Raw genomic sequence first — 26,663 nt, 5'->3', positions numbered from 1 at the left:
TCCACATCCACGCCAGCATCTACACCTTTTAGACTTTGTGATGTGGGCCATTCTCACTGGGGTTGGATGATATCTCAAGGTGGTTTTGATTTGCATTTCTCTAATAATTAGGGATGATGAGCATTTTTTCATATGAATGTTACCCAAGTATTTATTTTTATTTTTTTCCTTTTATTAAGTCATATACACATAGATCACAAATACATTTATGCCTTTGTGGGGTACAATGTGTTGATTTTTTATACAATTTGTATAAATCTATCTTCTTTAAAGAAAGTTATGTTCATCTCTTTTGCCAAGTGACATAAAGGATTGTTGGCTCTTTTTATGTTGCTTAATTTGAGTTCTCTGTAGCTCCTACTTATCTAGCTTTTGTCTGATTCAAAATATACAAATATTCTTTCCCATTGGATAGGTTGTATGTTTGCTTTGGTGGTTGTCTCCTTAGCTTTTCAGTTTAATTAATCCCATTTGTTTATTTTTGTTGTTGCAATTGCCATGGAATTCTTCTTCATAAAGTCTTTCCCCAGGCCAATAGCTTCAAGTGTTTCCACGACATTTGTTTGTGATGATTTTTATTATTTTGGGCCTTAGATTTAGGTCTTTTATTCATCTTGAATCAATTATTGTGAGTGGAGAAAGGTGCTGGTTCAGTTTCAGCCTTTTATGAGTGGATATTCAGTTCTCCCAGCACCATTTATTGAATAGGGATTCTTTCTCCCCGTATAGCTAAGGAAGTTCTTAGTAATAAAAACAAGGCCGGGGGTATCATCGTACTGGATTTTAGGCTGGATTACAAGGCCATAGTGGTCAAGACAGCATGTTACTGGCACAAAAATAGAGACATAGACATTTGGAATCAAATAGACAACCAGGAAATGAAATCAACAACTTACAGCCACCTAATCTTTGATAAACCAAACAAGAGTGTCCACTGGTGTGAAGCCATTTGGACCAGGGCATTTTTTTGTTGGGAGTTTTTTTATTGTTTCCTTGATCTCAGTGCTTGAAATTGGTCTGTTCTGAAGATCTATTTCTTCTTAATTAAGTCTAGGGAGAGTATATGATTCCAAGTATTTATTTTTATTTTTTTCCTTTTATTAAGTCATATACACATAGATCACAAATACATTTATGCCTTTGTGGGGTACAATGTGTTGATTTTTTATACAATTTGTAGTGCTTACATCAAACTAATTAATATAGCTTTTGCCTCATTTACTTGATTATTGTATTAATACATTTATGTTCTATAATTGATAGATTTGACTTGTAATATGCTCCATAGGTGTGGTCCCACCATTTACCCTCCCTCCTCTCTCTTTCCCCTCCATTTCTCTCCTTCATCCTGCACTATAGTTGTGATCTATCTTTCATAAGAAAATGTGAGTAAAGATAAATTGGTTTCATAAAAGTACTAAGTACATTGGATACTTTTTCTTCCATTCTTGAGATACTTTAAGTTTTGATCCATTTCTTCCACATTGTCAAATTTCTGGGCATAGAGTTTTTTGCAATATTCAGAGATAATCTCTTGTGTCTCTGTGGTATCTGTTGTTATTTCCCCTTTATCATTCCTGATTGAGGCTACTAGAGCTTTTACTTTTCTGTTTCTAGTTAGTCTGGCCAAAGGTTTATCTATTTTATTTACTTTAAAAAAAACCAAAAACTTTTTTTATTAATTTTCTGAATGACTTTTTGTTTTCAATTTCATTAATCTCTGATTTAATTTTGGCTATTTCTTTTCTTCTGCTGGGTTTAGGGTTAGATTGTTCTTCTTTTTCCAGTTCCATAGGATGGTTTGTGAATGTGCTGATGTGCTCACTTTCTATTTTTCAAAGGTAGGCATCTAGCACAATAAATTTTCCTCTCAGGACTGCTTTTGCTGTATCCCACAGGTATTGGTAACTTATGTCTTCATTATTGTTATGTTTGAGAAAATTAGCAAATTCCTCTTTTATCTCTTCCTGAACCCACCTATCATTCAGCATAATGTTGTTTAGTTTCCAAGACTTTGTGTGGGGATGAACATTTTTGTTGGATTTTAGCTTCACCATTATAGCCTTGTGGTCTGAGAAGAGGTATGGTATAATTTCTAATCCTTTAATCTTGCTGAGGTTTAATTCACATCCTAGGATGGGATTTCATATTGCTCAGACCCTTCAAGGTCTGTTTCATAAGTCTGGAAGCATTTAAATTAGGTGCATAAATGTTTAAAATTGAGATGTTTTCTTGTTGTATTGTTCCTTTGACCAGTATGAAGTGTCCGTTTTTGTCTTTCTTAACTAAAGTTACTTTGGGGCTTGGTGCTCTTAGTTCAGTGGGTAGGGTGGGTAGGGTGTTCAGTGGGTAGGGTGCTGGCCTCATGCACCAGGGCTGGTGGGATGGAACCCAGCCCTAGCCTGCTAAACAACAATGACAACAACAACAACAAAAATAGCCAGGCATTGTGGCAGGCACCTGTAGTTCACCTGGGACTCTGAGGCAAGAGAATGGCTTAATCCCAGGGATTTGAGGTTGCTGTGAACTGTGACACCATGGGACTCTATCCAGGGTGACATAGTAAGAATCTTTTCCAAATAAAAAGTAATAATAATAATAAAGTTGCTTTGGATACACTTGTATCTTAGAATAAGATTGCAACCCCTCCTTTCTTCTGATTTCTATTTGTTTGAGACACTGTTTTCCATCCTTTAACCCTGAGTCTTGATTTGTCCTTCAGGGCTAGGTGTATCTTTTGAAGACAGCATACTGATAGCTTTTGTTTTTTAATCTTGTCAGACAGCCTGTGCCTTTTCCATGGGGAATTCAATCCATTGACATTTATTGAGAGTATCAATAAGTGTGGTGGAATTCAATCATCTTATTATGAGATACTTTATTGTGTGATTTTATCCTTTCTGCCATTGTGAAAGCTAAGCTCTGGCCTTTGGCTTCTAGGTGTTTACTTTGGTGGTGCTCCATTGTGGTGTTCAGTATTAACATGTCTATTTCTTCTAGAGCTGGTCTTGTTATGATGTATTTCCTCAGTGCTTATATATCCATGAAAGATTTGATTTCTCCATCAATTTTGAAGCTAAGTTTAGCAGGATATAGGATTCTGGGCTAATTATCTCTTCTGGCTTGCAAAGTTTCATTGGAAAAGTCTGATGATTCTGCCCTTGTAGGTCAATTGGTGCTTTTTCCTAACTGCTTGCAGTATTTTCCTCCTTCATTTTGACTTTAGACAGATTCATTACAGTGTGTCTTGGAGAAACTCTGTGAGAATTGAGATGACCAAGGGTTCAATATCCATCTGAAAGGAATGTGTCAGGATCCTTAGTAAAACTTGGGGAGTTTTCATTTATGATAGTCTCCAGTAGGGCTTCCATACCTTTGGGACAATCTTCTTCCCCTTCAGGGATTCCTACTTATCTGTTTGAATGCTTCATGACATCTCATAGTGCTCTAAGTGCCTGCTCTGTTTTCTATCTCTTCTTTTCTGACTCTGTAACTACCTGGTTATCTCAAAGACATTATCCTCTAACTCTTATGTTCTTTCTTATCCATGGTCTGATCTTTTTTTGATACTTTCTACAGCTTCTTTGCATTCCCTGATTGTCTCCTTCATTTCTTTAAGCTCATCCATATCTTTTCTGTATTCTACGTATCTCTCTGGTTCCATCTTTCCATTTTGTCATCCAATCCCCCCCTTTTATTTCACAGTTTTTGGCCAGGGCTAGGCTTGAACCTGCCACCTCTGGTATATGGGGCTGGTGCCCTACCCCTTGAGCCACAGGTGCCACCATCCAACCCCTTTATTGTCTTAATCTTCCATATTTTAAATTTCCTTTCTGTCAAATTCATTAATTCTTTATAGGAGGAGTCTTCTGTAAAAATTGCCTCATGGTCCCTTGAAGGAATTTCTCTAGTTTCATTCTTCATAGTGCCTGAATTTTTCTTTTGGCTCCTCCTCATGTGTCCTTTCTTCTTGTTCACTTCCTTGGGTACCTTTTTCCTTCCCACTTCCTCCTTTGCTTCAAGTTACCTTGTCTCAGAGTTTAGGTGATGAAAAGGCCTCTTGGTATGGGGTTAGAAGGTGGAGAAGTGTTGGAGAGAGTGAGGAGGAGCAAAAGGAAAGGAAAAAAAGGAGAAAAAAGAAGGAAAGAGCAAGATAAAAGAAAAAGAAACAAAAGAAAAGATGGGGAAATAACAAAAGAAAATTGAAGAACAGGAGAAAAAGAGGACAGCAAAGAATGATGAGAGTGATAGAAGAATTGTTATGTTCAGCATGGTGCTATGGCCACGCCTATAGCTCAAGGATTTTGAGGAGCTGGGCTGGGTGGGTTCCTCTAAATCAGGCACTCCTTATGAGCCTGAACACAGCCAGACTCTTTGCCAAAATTAGGAAGAGAAGAAAAAGAGGAAACAGAAAACAAGAAGGGAAAAATTGAGTAAGGATGAAAGAAAAAAAAAAGAAGGAAAAATAAAAAAGCTCTGCAGCATGATATTCCTAATACTTTCTTCCTGGGGCCAATGGTAGAAAGTTCTCCTGTCCTCCTTGAGAGAGACTACTGCTGTGGTCTACCTGACAGACCACAGCTGTGTCACACCAGCCCTTGGCAAAGAAAGGGTGGAAAAAGAAGAAAGAAATAAAAATGAAAAGGAAGAAGGAAAAATAAAATAAGAATAGATAAAGGAAAATAAACCTACTGCTGAATCAAATAAAGCAGAGGGAGGTAATAGGAATAAAGAAAGAAGAAAGACAACAAACCAAGAAGAAAGAGGAAAAAAATAAAAAAATGGGGAGGGTGTATTAGCTAATGCAGAAGCACATTATGTGAGAGATTTAAGAAGAGAAGAGTGAAAGATCTATATAAAGAGAACTATGAAACTCTAAGAAAAGAGATAGCCAAGAATGTTAATAAATGGAAAAACATACCATGCTCATGGCTGGGAAGAATCAACATTGTTAAAATGTCCATACTACCCAAAGCAATATATACCTTCAACGCAATCCCTATTAAAGTTCCACTGTCATACTTTAAAGATCTTGAAAAAACAATACTTCGTTTTATATGGAATCAGAAAAAACCTCGGATAGCCAAGACATTACTCAAAAATAAAAACAAAGCAGGAGGAATCACGCTACCAGACCTCAGACTATATTACAAATCGATAGTGATCAAAACAGCATGGTATTCGCACAAAAACAGAGAAGTAGATGTTTGGAATAGAATAGAGAACCAAAAGATGAACCCAGCTACTTACCGTTATTTAATCTTTGACAAGCCAATTAAAAACATCCAGTGGGGAAAAGATTCCCTATTTAACAAATGGTGCTGGGTGAACTGGCTGGCAACCTGTAGAAGATTGAAACTGGATCCACACCTTTCACCACTAACCAAGATAGACTCTTACTGGATTAAAGACCTAAACTTAAGACATGGAACTATAAAAATACTAGAAGAGAGCGCAGGGAAAACCCTTGAAGAAATTGGGTTGGGTGAGTTTTTTATGAGAAGGACCCCCCGGGCGATTGAAGCAGCTTCAAAAATACACTTTTGGGACTTGATCAAACTAAAAAGCTTCTGCACAGTCAAGAACACAGTAAGTAAAGCAAACAAACAGCCCACAGAATGGGAGAAGATATTTGCTGGTTATGTCTCTGACAAAGGTTTAATAACCAGAATCCACAGAGAACTCAAACGCATTAGCAAGAAAAGAACACGGGATACCATCACAGGCTGGGCAAGAGAATTGAAAAGAAACTTCTCCAAAGAAGACAGGTGAGCGGCCTTCAGACATATGAAAAAGTGCTCATCATCTTTAATCATCAGAGAAATGCAAATCAAAACTACTTTGAGATATCATCTAACTCCAGTGAGACTAGCCTATATTACAAAATCCCAAGACCAGAGACGTTGGCATGGATGTGGAGAAAAGGGAACACTTTTGCACTGCTGGTGTACACCATGGAATACTATGCAGCCTTGAAGAAAGATGGAGACTTTACCTCCTTCATGTTTACATGGATGGAGCTGGAACATATTCTTCTCAGTAAAGTGTCTCAAGAATGGAAGAAAAAATATCTAATGTATTCACCTCTACTATGAAACTAACTTAGGACCTTCACATGAAAGCTATAACCAAGTTACAACCTAAGAACAGGGGGAAGGGGGAAAGGGTGGGGAGGAGGGGGGAAGTGGATAGAGGGAGGGGGACTGAAAGGATCACACCTGTGGTGCATCTTACAAGGGTACATGTGAGCCTTGGCAAATGTGGAATGTGAATGTCTTGGCAAAGTAACTAGGAAAATGCCAGTAGAGCTATGTCAACTAATGAGATTAAAATGTGTCAAATATTCCATGAAACAAGTGTATGGTGCCCATGATCATATTGATGTACACAGCTATGATTTAATTAAAAAAAAATAAGAAGAGAAGAGTCTCTATCAACTGAGAGAATGCCAAGGAGGAGTGAAATAGGGAGAAAGAATAAATCAAACTAAAATTCTGCAACCCCCCCCAAAAAAAACCCAGGATCCCTTGATCTTGTTGAATGTAATAATGAAAGTTAAGAAAAGAACCAACCAAACAACTTAGAAAAAAAAAAATAAGTCATTGAAACAATAATAATAAAAAACCCCCAGCTCAAATAGCCTGATGTAAGCAATCTCAGCAACCAATAGAGTAACAAAGAAGAGAAAAAGAAAATAATGACAATTAAAAGAAAGGAAAAATATATATAAAAGCATATATATGACATAAGGATTTGACTTTAGAAGGAATATATTTATGTTTCAATATACTTCCGGGACACTGGGTGGCAGAGTGAATTTGGAGACCAAACAACACAGCTGTTAACCTGTCTCTGGTTTCCAGGCTTAGACCTATTTCCCAGCTTTATTGTTCCTGGTGAAGGCCTGTTTACTCCTAAGCACTCAGAACCCGCTGATTTAGGATTCAGCTCTCAAAACTTCTTCCGAGGCAGGTCTCACAGATTTCCCCTACAACAGTTTCTGTGGAATGTGGGAATCCTTGGGCCTGTCACAAGTGCAGGTCCTCTCCCAGCAGGCAGAACTCAGACCACAGCGCCTTAGATCCCCAGAAAGAGAACCACCCTCAGAGCCTTCTGGCGACCTTTATGACAATGGCAGCCCCCTAACTGTGAACTTTCCCATATGGATGTCTCACCTACTACCAAAGGTCAGCAGAACCACTCCAGACAGCACCCCAATCTGGCCACCAAATTCTGCAGAATTTGGGAGTGCACACTTCTCCAATATTTCCACTTAGCACCTAACATCCTTCAAGAACCGAAAACTGCAGACAGCTTCTTCTAGGACCTCTGTTGGGGGGCCTTGTCTCTGCCACTGCCGCTGTTGCTGCCCTCGTGGCCAGGATGGGCTCCGCAGAAACTTGCCTTGTGTGCTGGGTCTCCACAGCTGATTACTCCAAGTCCAGTAGTCCACCACCTCGCTGCACAGCCCAAACTACCACTCCATGCCAATATTCCATGGTGGGTAAGATTCAGCCCTCTCCCTCTCCACTGTTGCTACAGGAGAGCTCAGCTAAATGTCTTTCCCATCCACCATCATGTTATGCCCAATGGCCCTCATTTTAATGGGGTTATTTTGTTCTGTCTGATTTGTTTGAGTTCCTTGGGATCCTGGATGTTAGGTTTTTGTCATATGAATAGACCGTGAATATTTTCCCTCATTCTGTAGGTTTTTTTGTGGATTCTGTTGATTAAATCATTTTCTGTACAGAAACTTTTTAGTTAAATCCTTTCTTTATTTATTTACTGTTTTATTTTGCCTTTGGTGTTTTAGTCATGAATTCTTTACCAAGACCAATGTTGAGGATAGTTTTTCCTATGTTTTCTTGTTGAACTTTCGTGGGAATTGGACTTACACTTAATTCTTTAATCCATTTTGAATTAATTTTTGTATGTGGTGAGAGAGAGTAGTCTCGTTTCATTCTTGTGTATGAGGCTGTCCAATTTCCCTACCATTGCTTATTGAATAGGGCACCCTTTCTCCAGAGTTCTGCAAAGATCATGTAGCTGTAGATACTTGGCTTTATTTATGGGTTCTCTATTGTGGTTTGTTGGACTATGCAGCAACTTTTATAGTAGTACCATGCTGTTTTGCTTACTGTTGCCTTGTAGTTTTATCTGAAGTGAAATAATATAATGCTTCTAAATTCATTCATTTTGCTTAGGATTGCTTTAGGTATTCATGCTCTTTTTTTGGTCCATATACATTTTAGGGTTCTTTTTTCTAATAGCATTGAATCTGTATGTTACTTTGGTCTGTGGCTATCTTCACAATATTGATCCCTCTGATCTCAAGCATAGGAATTTTTCCCATTTTCTCATTATGGAGAGTTTTGTTCTCTCTAATTTTGTTCATCAGGGTTTTGTAGTTGTATAGATATTTCACCTTCTTGTTTAACTTGAGGATATTTTTTTTTCTGAAGCAATTTTAAATGAAATTGAGTTTTTTTTTGGGGGGGGTTGAGACAGAGTCTCACTATGTCACCCTTGGTAGAGTGCCATGGCATGAGCTCACAGCAACCTCCAACTCTTGGGCTTACGCAATTCTCTTGCCTCAGCCTCCCAAGTAGCTGGGACTACATGTGCCTGACACAATGCCTGGCTATTTTTTTTTGTTGTTGTTGCAGTTGTCATTGTTGTTTAGCTGGCCCAGGCCGGGATTGATCCTGCCAGCCTTGGTGTATATACAGCCAGCGCTGTAACCACTGTGCTATGGTGCTGAGCCTGGAATTGAGTTCTTGATGTGAACTCAGCTTGGTTGTTGTTAGCATGTATAAATTCTCCTGATTTGTGTATGTTGATTTTGTAATAAGAGAAATTACTGAATTCATTTATTGATTGTAAGAATCATTCAGGGGAGGCTCTTGGATTTTCTAGGCATACAATTATATTATCAGCAACAGGCATAGTGTGACTTCCTCTTTTCCAATTTGGGTGTTTTGTTTCTTTCTTGTTGCCTGATTGCCCTGGCTAAGTCTTCCAGAACTATGTTGAATAAAAGCAGCAAAAGTGGGCATCCTTGACTGTTCAAGTTCTTAGGAGGAAAGCTTTTAGCTTTTCCTCAGTCAGTATGATGTTGGCTGTGTGTTTGTTACATATGGCTTTTATAATTTTGAGGTATGTTTCTAATTTTCCTAGTTTTTAAGAGGTTTTATTATAGTGGGATGTTGGATGTTGTCTAATACTTTTTTCTGCATCTATTGAGGTGATCATCTGTTTTTGTTCTAAATTCTGTTTATGTGGTGAATCATATCTATTGACTTGCATAGGTTGAAACATCCTTGCATCCCTTGGGGGAAACCACTTGATTATGTGGAATTGTCTTTTTTATGTGCTTTTGGATTCACTTTGCTCATTTTGTTTAGGATTTTTGCATTTGTGTTCATCAGGATAATGGCCAGTCATTTTCTAATTTTGTTGTGTCCTTTCCGAGCCTCAAAGAATGGGTTAGGGAGAATTCCATCCTTTTTGAGACTATGGAACAGTTTTAGTAGGATGGGTACTAGTTGGATCCAATTGTTCTTTGTAGGTATGGCAGATTTCAACTGTGAATTCTCTAGTTCTGAAATGTTTTTCTTGGAAAGTTTCTCATTCTTGATTCAATTTTGTTGTTCATTATTGATATGTTCAGGATTCCTTTTTCTTCCAGATTCAGGCTTGGAAGGTTGTGCATTTCCAGAAAATGTGTCCACTGCCTCTTGATTTTATGGTTCATGTGTGTAGGAGTATTCACAGCAGTTTCAGCTAGTCTGGTGTATTTCTCTGGCATCAGTTGTTAAGTCTCCTTTTTCTTTTCTGATTGAACTTATTTGAATCTTCTCTCTCCTTTTCATCTGTTAATCTAGCTATTAGTTTATTGATGGTTTTCTTTATTGTTATTTCAAAGAAGCAAATTTTGATGTCACTGGTCTTTTTTAAATTTCAGTTTATTTTAGTTCTGCTTGGATGTTTCTTATTTCTTTTTTTAAGTCTTTTGTACATAAATCATAAATACATTTATGTCATTTTCAGTGTGTTGATTATTTGTACAAATTGGAGTGCTTACATCATACTAACCAACATAGCTTTCACCTCATTTACCCAATTATAGCATTAGGACATTTGTGTTCCTCACATAATAGATTCAACTTGTACTTGAAATGTGCTCCATAGTTGTGGGCCCCCTACTATTCCCTACTATCCCTCCCACCCCCTTCCCTTTCCTCTCTGTCCCCTTCCCTCCTTCATCCTAGGCTAAAGTTGGGTTTCATTCTTCATATGCAAGTGTGAGTTATTATAAATTGGTTTCACAATAGTACTGAGTACATTGGATACTTTATTTCCGTTCCCGAGATACTTTACTAAGAAGAATATTTTCCAGCTCCATCCATGTAAACACAAAGGAAGTAAATTCTCCCATTTTTTTACTGCTGCATAATATTTCATGGTATAAATATACCACAATTTATAAATCCATTCATGGGTCGATGGGCACTTAGGCTTCTTCCAGAACTTGGCAATTATGAATTGAGTTGCAATGAACAATCTGGTGCAAATATCTTTATTATCAAATGATTTTTGGTCCTTTGGATATACACCTAGAAAAGGAATTGCAGGATCAAACAGCAGGTCTAAATTTAGATCCCTGAGTGTTCTCCAAACTTCCTTCCAAAAGGAAGGTACTGACTTGCATTCCCACTACCAGCAGTGCAGAAGTGTTCCCTTTGCTCCACATCCAAGCCAACATCTGTAGTTTTGGGATTTTGTCATGTGGGTTACTCTTACTGGAGATAGATGGTATCTCAAAGTGGTTTTGGTTTGCATTTCTCTGATGCTTAAAGATGATGAGCATTTTTTCATGTGTCTGTAGGCCATGCGCCTGTCTTCTTCAGAGAAGCTTCTGTTAATGTCTCTTTCCCACAATGAAATGGGATCACTTGTTTTTTGCTTAGTAATAAGTTTGAGTTCTCTGTGGATTCTGGTTATTAGACCTTTGTCAGAAGTATAACTTGCAAAAATCCTCTCCCATTCTGAGAGCTGTCTATTTACTTTAGTGTATTTTTGGCAGTGCAGAAGCTTTCTAATTTGATCAGATCCCAGTTATGTATTTTTGATGTTGCTTCGATTGCTCGAGGTGTCTTCTTCATGAAGTATTCTTCCAGACCATTTTTTTCAAGCATTTCTCCTGAACTCTCTCTAAGAATATTTATAGATTCAGTCTTAAGTTTAAGTCCTTTAACCAATGAGAGTCAATTTTTGTTAGAGGAGAATGGTGTGGGTCCAGTTTCAGTCTTCTACAAGTTGCCAGCCAATTCATCCAGCACCATTTATTCAATAGGGAATCTTTCCCCCAGTTTATATTTTTAATAGGCTTGTCAAAAATCAAATGATGATAAGGGTCTGGGTTCACCTCTTGGTCTTCAATTCTGTTCTATGCATCTACCTCTCTATTTTTTGTGCCAGTACCATGTTGTTTTGATCACTATTGATTTATAGTATAGTCTGAAATCTGGAAGCATGATTCCTCCCAATTTGTTTTTTTTTCTGAGTAATGTCTTGGCTATTTGAGTTTTTTTCTGTTTCCACATAAACTGAAGTACTAATTTTTCCAGGTTTTTAAAATATGACAGAGGTGCTTTAATAGGGATCACGTTAAATCTGTAGATTGCTTTAGATAGTATAGACATTTTAACAATGTTGTTTCTTCCCAGCCATGAGCATGGTATATTTTTCCATTTGTTAACATCTTCAGCTATTTCTTTTCTCAGAGTTTCATAGTTATCTTTATAGAGATCTTTCACGTCCTCAGTTAGATACACTCCCAGATATTTCATCTTCATTGGCACTATTATAAAGGGAATAGAATCCTTGATTGTTTTTTCTTCTTGACTATTGTTGGTATATATGAAGGCTACACATTTATCAGTGCTAAATTTGTATCTTGAGATGTTACTATATTCCTTGATCACTTCTAGGAATTCTGTAGTTGATTCCCTGGGGTTTTCCAGATATATAATCATACCATCTGTGAAGAGTGACAGTTTGACCTCCGTTGGTCCTATTTGGATCCCCTTGATTGCCTTCTCTTGCCTGATTGCAGTGGCTAAGACTTCAATTACAATGTTAAAAAGTAGTGGAGACACTGGGCATCCTTGCCTGGTTCCTGATCTGAGTGGAAATGATTTCAATTTTACTCCATTCACTATGATATTGGCTGTGGGTTTGCTGTACATGGCCTCTATCAGTTTAAGAAATGTTCACAAAATCTCAAGACCAGAGATGTTGGTGTGGATGTGGAGAAAAGGGAACACTTCTGCACTGCTGGTGGGAATGCAAATTAATACATTCCTTTTGGAAAGAGATATGGAGAACACTCAGAGATCTAAAAATAGATCTGCCATTCAATCCTGTAATCCCTCTGCTGGGCATATACCCAGAAGACCAAAAATCACAACATAACAAAGATATTTGTACCAGAATGTTTATTGCAGCCCAATTCATAATTGCTAAGTCATGGAAAAAGCCCAAGTGCCCATCGATCCACGAATGGATTAATAAATTGTGGTATATGTACACCATGGAATATTATGCAGCCTTAAAGAAAGATGGAGACTTTACCTCTTTCATGTTTACATGGATGGAGCTGGAACATATTCTTCTTAGTAAAGTATCTCAAGAATGGAAGAAAAAGTACCCAATGTACTCAGCCCTACTATGAAACTAATTTGGGGCTCTCACGTGAAAGCTATAACCCAGTTACAACCTAACAATAGGGGGAAGTGGGAAAGGGAGGAAGGGGTGGGTGGGCAGAGGGAGGGGGATCGGTGGGATCATACCTGTGGTGCATCTTACAGGGGTATTTGCGAAACTTGGTAAATGTAAAATGTAAATGTTTTGGCACAGTAACTGAGATAATGCCAGGAAGGCTATGTTAACCATTGTGATGAAAATGTGTCAAATGGTCTATGAAGCGAATGTACGATGCCCCATGATCATATCAATGTATACAGTTATGATTTAATAAAAAAAAAAATGTTCCTTCTATACCTATTTTCTTAAGCGTTCTGATCAGGAAAGGATGCTGGATATTGTCAGAAGCTTTTTCTGCATCAATTGAGAGAATCATATGTTATTTGTTTTTTAATTTGTTTATGTGATGTATTATATTTATGGATTTATGTATATTGAACCATCCTTGGGATCCTGGGATGAAACTCAACTGGTTGTGGTGTATAATTTGTTTGATGTGTTGTTGGATTCTGTTTGCTAGAATCTTATTGAATATTTTTGCATCAATATTCATTAGAGATATTGGCTTATAATTTTCTTTTCTTGTTGGGTCTGTTCCTGATTTGGGTATCAGGGTGATATTTGCTTCATAGAATATGTTGGGAATTATTCCTTATTTTTCTATGTTTTGGAAAAGATTAAGTAATATAGTTACTAGTTCCTCTTTAAAGGTTTGGTAGAATTCTGATGTGAAGTCATCTTGTCCCAGGCTGTTCTTTTTGGGGAGATTTTTCATAGTTGATGCTATTTCAGAGCTTGTGATAGGCTTGTTCAACATTTCCACTTCTTTCTGGCTAAGTCTAGGAGAGTGGCATTTTTCGAAGTATTGATCTATTACCTTCAGATTTTCATACTTCTGAGAGTAGAGTTTTATGTAGTATTCATTAAGAATTTTTTGAATTTCTGAGGAATCTGTTGTTATTTGGCCTTTATCATTTCTGATTGATGAAATTAGCAATTTTACTATTCTACTTCTGGTTTGATTAGCCAAAGGTTTATCTATTTTATTGACCCTTTCAAAAAACCAACTCTTTGTTTGGTCAATCTGTTGTATGATTCTTTTGTTTTCAATTTTATTCAGTTCTGCTACAATTTTAGTTATTTATTTTCTTCTGCTGGGTTTAGGGTTGGAAAGTTCTTCCTTTTCCAGTTGCTTGAGATGTCCCATTAAGTCCTTGACTTCCTCTCTTTCTGCTCTCTTGAGGAAGGCTTGCAATGCTATAAATTTTCCTCTTAGGACTGCCTTTGCAGTATTCCAGAGGTTCCGATAGTTTGTTTCTTCATTGTTGTTTGTTCCAAGAATTTGGTAATTTCCTTCTTAATCTGATCTATGACCCATCTATCATTCAGCATGAGGTTATTTAGTTTCTGTGTTTTTATATGCATGTGGAGATTCCTGTTGATACTGAGTTCAACTTTTATTCCATGATGGTCCAAGAAAATACAAGGAATGATTTCTATTCTTTTAAATTTGCTGAGATTAGACTTGTGACCTAAGACGTGATCAATTTTGGAGGATGATCCATGGGCCGATGAGAAGAATGTGTATTCGGTTTTGTTAGGATGAAATGTTCTATAGATGTCTATTGCATGCAAATGTTGAATGGTTAAGTTTAATTCTAAAATTTCTTTGCCTTGCTTCTTTTTTGAGGATCTATCCAACACTGCCAGAGGAGTGTTAAAGTCTCCAACAATTATGGTGCTGGGGGAACTCATGTCAGTTAGAGTTTCTCTTATAAATTGAGGCGCATTCTGGTTGGGTGCATAAATATTGATAATTGAAATCTCATCGTGTTGAGTGTTGCCCTTAACAAATACGAAGTGACCATCGTTATCTTTTCTTAATTTAATTGGTTTAAAGCCTATTATATCTGTGAATAAAATTGCAACACCTGCTTTTTTCTTATTTCCATTTGCCTGACTTATAGATAACCACCCCTTCATCCTGAGTCTGTGTTTATCTTTTAAGGTAAGGTGAAATTCTTGAATGCAGCAGATGTCTGGCCTGAGTTTTTGTATCCAGTGAGCCAACCTATGTCTCTTTAGAGGGCAATTTGAGCCATTCACATTAATTGAGAGGAATGATAAGCCAGACAGAGTTTTGGGTATCCAGTTTTTCAAAAGTACAGTGGACATTTTTAATCCTTTTGCCACTATGGAAGTTGGAATTTGATCAAAAGTTTCTGAGTGAGTTTACTTTCGTGGTGGAGGATTGTGTTGTTCATTATGGAGGATAGGTCTGAGAATAACCTGAAGAGCTGGTTTAGTTATGGCAAATTTCTCCAACATGTGAATGTCATTAAAGTATTTAATTTCTCCATTATAGATGAAACTCAGTTTATGTGGATACAGGATCCTGGGTTGAAAGTTATTTTGTTTAAGGGGATTAAATGTTGATGACCACACTCTTCTGGCTTGAAAGGTTTCAGCAGAGAGATCTGCAGTCATTCCAATGTTCTTTCCCTTATATGTTATGGTTTTCTTACGTCTTGCAGCTTTCAGAATTTTCTCCTTCATATTATGTTTAGCGATGTTAATTTTGTCTATGAGAATTTTTATTTGGGTTGAGTTGTGCCGGTGTTCTATAACTGTCTGCTATCTGAATTTCAGAATCTCTGGGCATGTCTGGAAAATTCTCTTTAATTATTTCATGAAGCAAAGCATCTGTATCCTTTGCAGCAGCCTCATCTCTTCAAATTATCCCAGAGCTCTCTGAGAGAATAATCCAGTTTTTTTCTCCACTTTTTTTTTCTCTTTGAGTTTTTGGGAAAGTTCAAAAGCTTTGTCTTCAAAGTTAGAGATCCTTTCTTCTGCCTACTCCATTCTGTTATGGAGGGATTCTACTGTATTTTTTAGATCTTTGAGGGCTTCAAATTCTTGCTTCAATGTGTCAAAGTCTTTGGTCATTTTGTCTTTAAATTTATTGACTTCTTGAAACATCTTCTGAATTTCTGCTTGAATTCTAATATCATCATTTCCTCCATTTTGTATATGTTATTTGCTATCCAAACTCTAAACTCGATTTCTGACATTTCAGCCATTTGTTTGTGAATGGGATCTTGTGCTGTGTCTGCTTTATTGTTTCTTGAGGCAGTTGATCTACTCTGATTTTTCATGTTGCCAGAGTTTTTCCACTGATTCCGCGTCATGATTATGTTTCACTGTTGGCTATGTGCTCAGGTAAGGTGAAATTGGATTGGGGTTTCCTGGAGTTGTGGTTAACCAGCCCTTTGTTAAGGATCTAGGACTGATGACTGCAGCTTTTTCCCCTTTAGTTTTGCAAAGGACCTGTACAGTATTACAGTCTGAGGCTGAGGAAACCTGTTTGGTGTGATGGGTTAAGTGGCTCTGTCTTGTATTCAGCTGGTTCTTGTCCGATCCTGGTGGATCAGTAACTCTGGTGAAATCATAGCTGTGAAGAAATGCAAGCAATTAAGAACCTCCACCCCCACACCCAGACAACAACTGGAATGGGAAAATCAACACTTCCTGTTAATACACAATCAGGGTACCACCTGAGAGGGTCCTTGGGTGATTGTCCCAAGTTAGGGGTTCCAAAGCAATTGACCCAGTCAGTATGAACTCTCAGATGGGAGAGTTTGAAAGTTCTCTAGCACCTAGATAGCAGAGATCTACTGGCTGCTCATATTTGGCTCTCTCTGGTGCTCTTTGGAGTCAGAAAGGCCCGCCCCGTAGCACAGTAGTATCAGGAGGCTGAGTCTCTTTCTCCACTTTGTTCCTTTTTTACGCCCAGTCACTGGTGACCCCACAGGGCTGCAGTCCTACTACCTCCAATAAGCCAAAGTGCCAGGGCTTAGCACCTATCAGAGTCAAAGAAAGGTCAATGCCCCTAAGGCCTGGAACTGCCCTCAGCTACCAGCCAGCTGGGGGAGCTGAGGACTTCCTGCCTCAGGTGTTCAATAGCCACTGGTGAGTGGTCCACTTGGGCTCAGTCTAATCCTGGGGGTAGACTAAGGAAAGCAAATGCTTTTCTCCTTCAGCCACCATGCTTTTGCCCCTGCTGCTCTGAAGCACCAGTATCCCTATAGAGTGAGTTCTGGTTTCCTCTGGCAGTGCACAGAGTTGGGGAGGTGTTTCTCCAAGATTATACTCTGGCGTGATCACTCTATCGTTACTGGATCTTTGTGGGAAGTGACCCTGTGCAGCTCCTCTACCACTGCCAAAGCCAGAGAATTCTGGCTGTAGAAGCAGCTCCAGGAGTGTGGTGCACATGGATCTGGCAGCAGGACAGGGGATGCTGCACGCGATTTTGGCAGTGTCCAGCGCCGGTGACTTCAGCAAGGAGAGCACTACTCAACTTGCGATTCTGGTTGGGCAGGGGCCTGGCCTGGTGGCATGGCTTGCGGTCTCTGCAGTCGCTGGCTGGGCGGGCATGGTACATGGCCTCAGCAGTCTCTGGCTAGGTGGGTGTGTCACAGAGGCAGGGAAGGCACAAGTGGCAGGGCTCAGGATGCATGGCGCGGCTTGAAGACAGGTAGGGTGTGGGGGATGGCGCAGGCACAGGGCTCCAGGTCTGTTTCTTATTTCTTATCTTGTGCTAGCTTTGGGTTTGGTTGGTTCTCATGGTTCTAGGTTTCAGAGGTGTGACCTAGGATTTTTAATTTGTGATCTTTATGATGCAGGCATTTGGTGATATAAATTTTCCTCTTGGGTCTGTTTTTGTTGCATCCCAGAAATGTTGATAGCTTGTGATGCCATTGTCAATGTTCTTTGATTTCCATGCTGGGATACAATCATTTACCTAAAGATTATTTGGCAGCATGTTGTTAAATGTCTACTCATACGTATAGTTTTGATAGTTCCTGTTGGAACTGAGTTCTAGCTTTGTTATACTGTTGTCTGAGAAGTTAGTTACATGCTATTATTATTTTTTTTAAATGCTGAGACTTGTTTTGTGGCCTAACATATGGTCTAACTTGGAGACTGTCCCATGTGCTGATGAGAAGAATTTATGTTCTGCAATTCCTGGGTGGAAACTTTTGTCAGTGTCCATTAGGTACATTTGTTCTAGTGTCTCTTTTTTAGTTCTGGTGTCTATTTCTGTCAGTGGAGTGTTGTCATCACACACTGTTATTATCTTTTTGTTTCTTATAGTAGCAATATTTGTTTATGAATCTGGGAGTGCTGGTGTTAATTGCATAAATATTTATTATTGAATAAATCACTTTATCATCTTCTTATTGAATCAATCACTTTATCATCTTACGATGATCAGTTTTGTGTTTTTCTTTAACTGTTGTTGATTTCAAAATGTGTTTTATTTGATGAAAGAATAGCTGCTCCAGCCAACTTTTGGTTTCCATTAGTGAGTGAGGAATATTGTTTTTTACCACTTTAACTTGAATATATGAGACTCTTAAGTATCTCTAGGAGATAGTAGGTATTTCATTTGTGTTTTTTCTTAACCCATTCCATGAGCCTGTATCATTTACATGGCAGGGGCATTTCAGCCATTTTATTCAATGTTCATATTGATAATTGAGATACTGTTCAATTCATCGCTGTTTGTCACAGTTGCTTTATATTCTCCCTTGTGCTGCTCTTTCAAAAGAGCTGTTAGTTTTTACTTTTGAGTGTTTTTATCCTGGTGCATATTTTTACAGCACTTTTGGGCATTTTTTGCAGGGCAAGTCTAATGGTGACAAATTTCCTAAATATTTGCTTATCTGGAAAAGACTATATTTCTCACACACTTATGAAACAACTTAGTTTTGCAGGATACAAAATTCTTGGCTGACATTTCTGTTTAAGAAAACTAATAATAATACCCCAGCTCCTTGATTGTATGATTGAGGAGTCTGCTGTTAGTCTGATTCATTCTATCTGTCATACTTGATGTTTTCATGTGAGTTGCATCTCAATTAAACTATTATCAGAAAAAAAAAAAGCTGAAGGAAGTTTCTTCTTCAAGTTGAATTTGATCAGTGTGATGACTCTGTGCCTTGGTGATGTACTTTCTGCAGTGAACCTCCCAGGTGTATTTTTGTAACTGGATATACATTATTCCCTAAAATAGGCTTTCAAGGGCTTTTGCTTCTTCTTCTTCCTCTGTTATGTCTACTATTCTTCCATTTGCGTGCTTTACATATGTCTTGGAGACTTTGTTTGTTCAGTTTTTTTATCTTTATCTATTACTGTCTGCATTAATTCCAAAGAGTTTTCAAGCTCTGATATTGTTTATTCTGCTTGGTCTAAGCTATTCTTAAAACTTTCCACTGTGCTTTGTATTTCCAAAAATAATTTTTCCTTTCTAGAAGTTGCATTTTTTTAGTTTTTCTATTTATTTACTAAATTTTTCATTAATTTCCAGAATTTTAAATCTAGTTCCTTTGAGTTGGTATTCCATTTCCTCTTGGATCTCATTGAGCTTTCTTAAAATCTATATTTTAAATTCTTTATCTGCCATTTCAGCATTTTTTAAGAGGAAACTATTCCTAGAGAGGTGGTATGATCGTTGGGTATATCCTTTCACTATGATTTTTCTGGAGTTCTTGTTCTGACTATTTCTTATCTGAAGCAGCTGTCACTTCTGTCTTTGGGATTTTTGTTTATTGGGATGGGACTTTTTTTTTTAAGCCTGACAGAGAAGTAGAGCATAATGTTTCTGTTTTTCCTGCAGACCTCTTGTTTTCTCTGCTATAGAGAAACATAAGCAGATATGGTTAGCAGTCCATGTATATAATTTAATATCATATAAAATGTTGTGACTTCATAGGATCATATCATATAGGCCAAAATAAGAGAATTGAAAGGAGTAGATAATAAGATTAATTATGCAGAGAGCAAGGAAGCTATAGCCTGATAAAACGTCCACTAAAAAGTTATGACTTGGGATTTAGTTTCAGTTTGGCCAACAAGGTACTGAGGAACTTGAGGCTAGATTCTAAAAGGACGAGTTTAAGTGAAGGAATGTGGAAGCACACCCAGTACATACCAGAGCTTCTAAGCTCTAAAGAATCAGCTGGAACCTTGTTAAAAAGGCACATTCTGAGTCATCAGGCCTGGGATTCTTCATTTCTTACAAGGTCTCAAGTGATGCTGATGCTGCTGATGATTGGGCCATCCTCTGTGAAATGCAGATATAAACATCCCTTTAGAAAAATCTGGTAGAAGAGCCATTGCATAGCAGTTCAAAACATAACAGGATCGAGGGGAAGCATTATTTTGCTTTTATTTTTGAGCGTATTTCTAGCCAGAGGGGAAGAAGCAAAGTGGTAAAGATATAGAAATGATACACATGAGATAGTACTGCTAATTATAACAGGAAGAAGTAGTGGAAATAATCCATCAACAGCATGTAGTAGGGAAGCATCAAGACCACAGGCCTAGAAATTCCTCTAGCAAAGGAGGGATTGTGAGGGGTCAAGGAGGAAGAGGAGAAAGGTGCTAGCAAGGTAATTTTGGACTTGATGATGTGGAAACTTTTGAGGACTCACTTCAGATGGCTTTAGCATGTTCAAACTGAAAGAGAGGCTTAGATAATTGCTGCTGCAGAGGTAACTGGAAGAAAAGATGTAAGAGTTGGGGTAAAACACAGTAGCTCACTTCTCCTCTGCAGAGGTATTGGGCATCAAAGATGCATGTTGTATTGATCTTAATTAATGAAATTAAATGTGAGTATAGAAACATTGGCTTTCTCTTAAAACTGCTAATTTTTAGCTATGATAGTTGTTTAAACTGATATAACAAGCCAATTTTAGACACAAAAAATTTATGAAATTCATTTTTTGCATAGTAATATTATTATTTTTGAAAAATATTACACTGGGGGGAGAGGCAATATGGTTGACTAGAGCCAGCATTCCACAGAGGCTCCCATCCAGTAGAAGAGTTAATGGACAAAAGCTTATCAAATAAGCTGATGGTTTGGAGCTGAGCCAAGAGAGAAGATTGAAGAGTGCACATCACCACTGCTGAGGAGAGTTTTGACCCCAAGGAAACAATAGGTACAAACACCATTGCCAGACGAGAGTCCCCTCCCTCATGAGAATGGCTTACAGTGTACTTTCTACAAACAAGTGAGCGGAGTTCAGATCTCCTGCTATTTTATCCCTTGGAGAGACCCACTAAAAACCAGGACTCCTTCCCCAGAGAGAACCCACTTGTTTGCCTTGGCATTCTCCCACCAAGCATAAAACTGAACATCTACCCACAATTCTGAACTGCCAGCACTCCCCTCCACTCCTACCCCAAGGTCTAGAAGCCTGTCCACTGCAGAGTCCAGCCTCTTGGGCAATTTCCTGAGAGGTGCAGGCAAAGCATTGGCTGCTACAACTCTGTGCTGAATCAGTGGAACAGGTGTAAAGCAGGGACTGTGGAGTGAGGGAGCCAAGTGGGAAAGGGAGAAAAGGTGCCCCTCAGCAAAGCATGACAGTGACATCAGCACCAGTGGGAAAAATAGGGCTCACATCACGGTGGTATTTTTGAGAAACACTTCCCATCTCTCTTAGCAACCAGAGAGAGCTGGCTCCTACTCTGAGGGCAGCCATGGGTGGAGCAGATCTGGGACTGAAATGCAGCCCTGTGAGCAAAGAGTATGCCTGCAATGATACCTGCCTGGGCAGGGCGTGGAGGGTACTGAGACTAGAATATGCACACACAGAGGTGGCATACTCCCAGGGAAGAGCTGAGTCAGAATTATTGCTTTTGTGAGCTCAATACGTACCCAGTCCTCAGTGAAGCATAGCTGGGACAAGAGGGTGCATGGAAGCGGCATCAGCCCAGGACAGGGCAGGAACCAAGAGCCATTTGTGAGCTCTAATTGCGTCTATCCCAACAAAGAGTGCAGCCGAGACAGAGATGCCAGCTCCATGAGAATTTGAGCAGTGGTGGTGGCACAGGCCGGGGCCGAGTCATAGCTTCTGTGACTCAAAACACACCTGGCACACAGTGGAACACAGCCAGGACAGAAACGCAAATTCTACAAGTATATACGTGGCCGCAGTATCAGACTTGGGTGAGGCTGGAACTGAGTGACACTCTGCAGCTTCCCTTGAGCACCTGAGGTAGTCAGGCTTCAGCTCCCCCTGCTGACTGTTGGCAGAGTGTGGTGGCCTGGCCGAGGAGACATTGATCTCCCTGACTCTGGAAGGCACAAAACCCTGGCACATTTGCTCATTGAAAGGAACTGGGCCACATCCCTGTGCAAGGTGGGGAAGGAGGCATCAACCTCCCTGGACTAACTCATTTCCTGGGCGGGCTTTTCTGACTCCACAGAGCACTGGAGCAAGCCACACTTGAGCTGCCAGGCGACCCCTGCCATGTAGTTGCTGGAGATCTATTGAACTCTCCTGTTTGAGAGTTGGTACTGACTGGGACAACTGGTTTGGAACTCTGGACCTGGACCAATCACCCAAGGATCCTCCAAGGTGGTACCCTGGTTGTCTTGTATTGGAAAGGTTTGATTTTCCTCTTCCAGTTATTGCCTGTGGGGTGTGGGGGTGTCTTAGTTGCTTGTATTTCTTCACAGCTGAGACTTCAACCCAGAGTCACTAGGTTGAACAGAGACTTCAACCCACTAATTCACTAGGATTGAACAGAGACCAGCTGAATACAAGACAGAGTCACTTAGCCCCACCACACCAACAGGTCCCCAGAGACACAGGCTGTAGTACTGTATGGGTCCTTTGCAAAGCTGTAGAGGAAAAGCTGCAGTCACCAGTCCTAGCTCTTTGGCAAAGGGATGGTTAATCACTACTTCAGGAGTCCCCAATCCAGTTTCACCTTAACCACTCATCTAGCCAAATGGTGAAAAAATAATCATGGGGCAGAATCAGTGGAAAAACTCTGACAACAAGAATAATCAGAGTAGATCAACTCCCACAAGGAAAAATAAGGGACTCACCAGAAGATCCCATTCATAAACAAATGGCTAAGATGTCAGAAATCGATTTTAGAATTTGGATGGCAAATAAGATGAGCAGAATGGAAGTAAAGTTGGAATTAGAAATTCTAAGAATAATTTATAAGTTGTCACAAAAATTCAATGAATTCAAAGACAAAATCACCAAATATTTTGACACATTGAGAAAAGAATTTTCAGCCCTCCAAGATATGAGAAATACAGTAGAATCCCTCAGTAACAGAATGGAGCAGAAAGGAGAAAGGATTTCTGACATTGAAGACAAAGCTTTTGAACAATATCAAATGCTCAAAGAGGAAGAGAAGTGGAGAGCAAAGGATAATTCTTTCAAAGAGCTGTGGGACAATTTCAAAAAGAGCAAACATTTGCCTTATTGGAATTCCAGAGGTTGTTTTGAAAGGCCTACATGCCCTACTCCAAGAGATAATTAAGGAGAACTTCCCAAACATGGAAAGAGATTCTGAAATTCAGATAGCAGACAGTTTCAGAACCCCAGCACAACTCAACCCAAATAAAGCATCTCCAAGACACACTGTAATTAACTTCACCAAAATTAATATGAAGGAGAAAATTCTGCAAGCATCCAGATGTAAGAAAAACATAACCTACAAGGGAAAGAATATTAGAATGACTGCAGATCTCTCTGCTGAATCTTTTCAAGCCAGAAGAGGATGATCATTGACCTTCAACCTTCTAAAAAAAAAAAAGAAAGAAAGAAAAGAAAAAAACTTAAAAATTCCAACCCTGGATCCTGTATCTAGCAAACTTAGTTTCATTTATGATAGAGAAATTAAATACTTTAATGACACTCACATGTTGAAGAAATTTGCCATAATTAAAGCAGCTCTCCAAGATATTCTCAGACCCATCCTCCACAATGACCAGCATAATGCTACCACCAAAGTAAACTCACTCAGAAACTTTTGATCAAATCCCAACTCCCAAAGAAAGGATTAATAATATCCACTGGACTTTTCAAAAACTCGACACCCAAAATAATACCAGGCTTATCAATACTCTCAATTAATGTGAATGGCTTAAATTGTCCTCTTAAGAGGCACAGGTTGGCTGAATGGATACAAAAACTCAGACCAGATATCTACTGCATACAAGAATTTTATCTTACCTTAAAGGATAAATATAGACTCAGAGTGAAGGGATGGTCATCTATAATTCAGGCAAATGGAAATCAGGAAAAATCAGATGTTGTAATTTTATTTACAGATACAATAGGCTTTAAACCAACAAAAGTAAGGAAATATAAGGATGGTCACTTCGTATTTATTAAGGGAAACACTCAACGTGGTGAGTTTTCAATTATTAACCTTTATACATCCAACCAGAATACTGATCAAATTATAAGAGGGATTCTAACAGACATGAGCAACTTGATTTACTCCAGCACCATCATAGTTGGAGATTTTAACACTTTTTTGGTAGCGTTGGATAGATCCTCCAATAAGAAACTAAGCATAGCAATTTTAGATTTAAAATTAATCATTCAACAATTGGATTTAGCAGACATCTATAGAACATTTCATCCTGACAAAATTGAATACACATTCTTCTCATCAGCCCATGGAACATACTACAAAATTGATCATATCTTAGGTCACAAGTCTAACCTCAGCAAACTTTAAAGAATGGAAATTATTTCTTGTATCTTCTCAGACCATCATTGGATAAAAGTTGAACTCAGTAAAACAGGAATCTACATACTCACACAAAGATATGGAAACTATATAACCTTATGCTGAATAATAGCTGGGTCATAGACAAGATTAAGAAGGAAATTACCAAATTTTTGGAACAAAATGATAATGAAGACATGAATTGCCAGAGCCTGTGGAATACTGCAAAGGCAGTCCTAAGAGGAAAATTTATAGCATTGCAAGCCTTCCTCAAGAGAATATAAAGAGAGGAAGTCAACAACTTAATCGTACATCTCAAGCAACTGGAAAAGGAAGAACATCCCAACCCCCAAAACAGCAGAAGAAAAGAAATAACCAAAAGTAGAGCAGAATTAAATGAAATTGAAAACAAAAGAATTATACAACAGACCAATAAATAAAAAAATTGATTTTTTTGAAAAGGTCAGTAAAATAGATAGACCTAAAAGAGTAAAATCTAAAATTTTACCAATCAGAAATGACAAAGATGAAATAACAACAGACTCCTCAGAAATTCAAAAAATCCTTAATGAATATTACAAAAAACTCTATTCTCAGAAATATGAAAATCTGAAGGAAATAGACCAATACTTAGAAGCACACCACCTTCCTAGACTTAGCCAGAAGGAAGTGGAAATGTTGAACAGGCCTATATCAAGTTCCGAAATAGCATCTACCATACAAAATCTCCCTAAGTCCCAGACTTTTCTTTTTAGAAGATGGCTTCACATCAGAATTCTACCAAACCTTTAAAGAGAAACTAGAACCTATATTACTTAAACTTTTCCAAAAGTTAGAAAAAGATGGAATACTTCCCAACACATTCTATGAAGCAAATATCACCCTGATCCCCACACTAGGAAAAGACACAATAATAAAAGAAAATTATAGATAAATATCTCTAATGAATATTGATGCAAAAATATTCAATAAGATCCTTGCAAAGAGAATCCAGCAACCCATCAAACAAATTATACACCATGACCAAGTGGGTTTTATCCCAGGGTCTCAAGGCTGGTTCAATATACATGAATCTATAAATATAATACATCACATTAAAAAAATAAACAACAAAGACCACATGATTCTCTCAATTGATGCAGTAAAACATACTTCAGAAAATAGATATAGAAGGGACATTTCTAAAACTTATAGAGGCCATCTACAGCAAACCCACAGCAAATACTATATTGAATTGAGTAAAATTGACATTTCCCTTCACATTAGGAACCAGGCTAATTTCTCCACTGTCTCCAATGCTTTTTAACATTATAATGGAGTCTTAGCCATTGCAATCAGGCAAGAGAAGGCAATAAAGGGTATCCACATATGGTCAAAGGAGATCAAACTTTAACTGTTTTCAGATAATGTGATTGTATACCTGTAAAATCCCAGGGACTCAACTACAAAACTCTTAGAAGTGATCAAGGAATACAGCAGTGTCTCAGGATACAAAATCAATATTCACAAATCAATAGCATTTATATATACCAACAATTGTCAAACTGAAAAAAACTTTCAAGGACTCTGTTCCTTCTACAGTAGTGCCAAGGAAGATAAAATATCTAGGATTGTACCTAACAAGGGATGTGAAAGATCTCTATAAAAAAAAATATGAAACTCTGAGAAGAGAAATAGCTGAAGATGTTAACAAATGGAAAAACATACAATGCTCATGGCTGGGAAGAATAAACATTGTTAAAATGTCCATACAATCCAAATCAATCTACATATTTGATGCAATCCCTGTTAAAGCACCTCTGTTATACTTTAAATATCTGGAAAAATTAGTACTTCATTTTGGGGGAAAGATCTCCTATTTAATATATGGTACTGCGTGAACTGGCTGGTGACTTGTAAAAGACTGAAACTGGACCCACATCTTTCACTTCTAACAAAAATTGACTCTCAGTGGATAAAATACTTAAATTTAAGACACAAAACTATAAAGATTCTTGGAGAGAGTGCAGGGGAAACACTTAAAGAAATTGGCCTGGGAGAACACTTTATGAGAATGACCTCCCAGGCAATTAAAGCTATACCAAAAATATATTATTGGTATCTGATAAAACTAAAAAGCTTCTGCACTGTCAAGAACACAGCAAATAAAGCAAGTAGACAGCCCTCAGTATGGGACAGGATATTTGCAGGTTACATTTCTGATAAAGGTTTGATAACCAGAATCCATAGAGAACTCAAACTTAATAAGAAAATAACAAGTGATTCCATTTCATTGTGGACAAGAGACTTGAACAGAGCTTCTCTGAAAAAGACAGACACATGGTCTACAGACACATGAAAAA

This window comes from Nycticebus coucang, chromosome 1 (assembly GCF_027406575.1).
Source record: "Nycticebus coucang isolate mNycCou1 chromosome 1, mNycCou1.pri, whole genome shotgun sequence".
Taxonomy (NCBI): domain Eukaryota; kingdom Metazoa; phylum Chordata; class Mammalia; order Primates; family Lorisidae; genus Nycticebus; species Nycticebus coucang.
The sequence above is the reverse complement of the archived record's forward strand: the minus strand, read 5'-3'. Positions refer to the sequence as shown.